This window comes from Lepidothrix coronata, unplaced genomic scaffold (genome assembly GCF_001604755.1).
Source record: "Lepidothrix coronata isolate B3197 unplaced genomic scaffold, Lepidothrix_coronata-1.0 Scaffold460, whole genome shotgun sequence".
NCBI lineage: Eukaryota > Metazoa > Chordata > Aves > Passeriformes > Pipridae > Lepidothrix > Lepidothrix coronata.
This window is the reverse complement of record NW_016690640.1, coordinates 42,123-44,931: the sequence shown is the minus strand read 5'-3', so window position 1 is coordinate 44,931 and position 2,809 is coordinate 42,123. Positions and strand designations below refer to the sequence as shown.

Here is a 2,809-nt window from a genome sequence, read left to right as displayed (position 1 = left end):
TCAGCACAGAAAGGACAACCTGTTTCTAAACCATTTACAAACTGCTAAAAATAGCTGGCTGTTTTATCCCTTTTTCCGTTGGCTTTTGTTTTCTCCTGTGACAAAGGGAAAATAAAAGAGGAAGATTAAGTCACATAAATATATATGTGGCTATATGCAAAATGAGCATATGACATCTCTGAATCTAAGGTTCTTTCATCCTCTTTTTTCTTCTCTGCACAACCAAACATGTGCAAGGTGATTTAAAATGCGGACTTGTTGAAAAGTACAAATCCCATGCATTAGAGGTTAAAATTTTGGATTGAATGGAGTAGAAGCTTCTCATTTATAATCAGTTTTAATCACATCCAATACTCTAAATCAGATTAAAATTGGACATTAGTGGTTTAGGATAAAACCATGCTTCACTCCACCCTACATTAACATCTTTTAAATGCCAGTGTTTTGATTTCACAGCTGTGTGCTCTATAAGAAGGGAAATGTTTCTGATACAAAGAAGGTCATTCATTAATACCAGTGATTGCAAGGGACGAAACTAGTATTTTTTTGTTGTTGGGAAGAACAGAGACAAGGACAAAATAAAGTGTCTGTGTTTTAGAAAGTGAAAGGAATATGCCCAACCAAAAATTTCTTCAGCACCTCCACCCACGGTTGTTTCCTTAGGAAAAGTCTATATAGCCAGGAGCAAAGGAAGTAAAATATTTTGACTAGAAGAATATGAAATAAAGTTTGTTCCTCTAGAAACAGAAAATACAGTTGTGTCTACTCAACCGGTTATATCAATAATGGATCTGTATCTCTGATCTTTTTCAGCCAATTTATCTGTGGTGGACCATAAGATTTATTTCTTCAAGTCTGAGGAATTTGAAAATAAAAGATAAGGGACAAAAAGGTATGGAAATTCAAAACAAAAAGGTTGTTTTAATTTTTAAAAGGTCTTTATAACAGTTAATGTAAACTATTGCCACGATAAATGAAGCTTATAGTCACTATTACTTTACATGCTCATGTGTCTGTCAGTTCAAAAAGGACAGAGCTTGCCCTGTTCGAAATGCAGGAGAAAGTTCAAACAGGGGAAACGTGAAAGGCAAATGTTATGTAGCTACGAAGTCAATCTGGATTTTATGTTTGGTCATCTGAGACTATTTGACTGAAATACTACAGGTAGAGGGACAAAATGGTACAGCAGTAATCCAAGCCTTCCTGGGCCATTGTTTTTCCCATTCATGTGATTAGGTATTGTTTCCAATCGATTATAGATTAAGATCAGAAAAATTAAACTAAGTACTTCAACTTAGAGAAAAAAATCTTAGCAAAGTACATTTTTGGCATAAATTTTCAGTATTTAACAGCCTAAGTTTTCAGTCAAAAAGAAAAGATATTTAAAAATTTCTATGCAGCAGTAAAAATTATCTGCTTCTGAACTTGCAATCCAAAATTTCTTCCAGCTCATTGTCTTTGAATATTTCCTTTTGAAGCTTTTAAAACTAGTAGAGTTTTCTTCAATGTTCTGAGTGTAATGCTCTTCTATCTTCCATGTTTACAAATTTTGGATGTACCTCAATCAATATGCTCTGATTGGTTAGAGAATATTTTAAATTTTGCAATTTAGACCTATTTTTACAAGCATGTCATTTTATGTTGCAGTAAATACAACAGTGAATGTAAGCTGCATCACTTTTCCACAATTAAGATTTTAAAACACTGCAGATACAATTTAGATGAAAAAAAAAATCATTACTCCAACAAGTCAAAATTAAGTATTATTCATGACACTTCAAAACATTTTGTGAAATTTCAAGCTGGTTTCAAAACAGTACTTAACTAATCACAGCTATTGCACAATTGTCTTCTTAATATCAATGACTCTATGAGTTAGTGATACGAATCATTGTTTTCACTAAATTGAAAATTGAATTGGTTGACAAATTTGTGGTTTAATAAGATAATATGAAAGAAAATGTAGTTGATTAAAATAACATTGATATGCCCCTTGTAGAATTATTATTTAGCATGAGATGTCATAATTGCTACCCACCAAAATAAGAACTTCTTATTTCCTTTAACACAGCAACTCATTTATGATGGACAACTTGCCCCTGTATTTAGAAAATTATGATGACAGGGACAGAACTTTTCTTCCTTCCACTTTGTCTGCTCAATAAAAAGGAAAAATTTAATCCTTTTTACTTTCACCAGGACTCATGATGCAGTAAGCACACCTGAGAACAAGTGTGTCATGCATGCATTCGCTGAACAGTGAGATCCAAATATCAAGATGACTTTGGCACCATGCCTCTTCTGTAAATCAAACCGTAATCGTACAAGTTATTGGCTGCATCTGTAAAGTATCATCAGTCAGTCAGTCAGTCAGTCAGTCAGTCAGTCATGGCCAGTCTTCGCGAGCGAAGATTTGGGAAAGGTCATTAACCCTTCGAGACTACGCAGTGGATTTTTTAGGTGAGACCCAGCGTGCGCTGAACTGAGCCCACCCTTTAATCCTGGGGTTCATCTGCCGGGGCCGAGCAAGCTGGGACAGTGGCAGCGAGGTCCTCAGGACGTAGGTTTGTTTAGAGTGACCTTCTCTTAGATGGATTGCCTTACAGGGCTGACGAGCTCCATCTGCCCGGGGGAGTTTCCCTGACCGGGAATCGAACCCCGGGCCGCGGCAGTGAAAGCGCCGCATCCTAACCACTAGACCACCAGGGGTCCTCAGTATAAGTATCATAGACTGTTGCTAAAAGATATAAATATTTCTGAGGATTGAAATGCTTACTATAAAACTAACTTTAACTTTGGTTGGAAGTAA

The 2,809-nt window shown here is 35.9% G+C and overlaps 1 non-coding gene across 1 annotated transcript; it reads right to left on the bottom strand.

Moving 5' to 3' along the window:
- Nucleotides 1–2,636: 2,636 nt before the first annotated feature.
- On the bottom strand, nt 2,637–2,709 carry TRNAE-UUC. The gene has a single exon. It is a non-coding gene; the product is annotated as a tRNA-Glu (tRNA).
- Nucleotides 2,710–2,809: the final 100 nt, after the last annotated feature.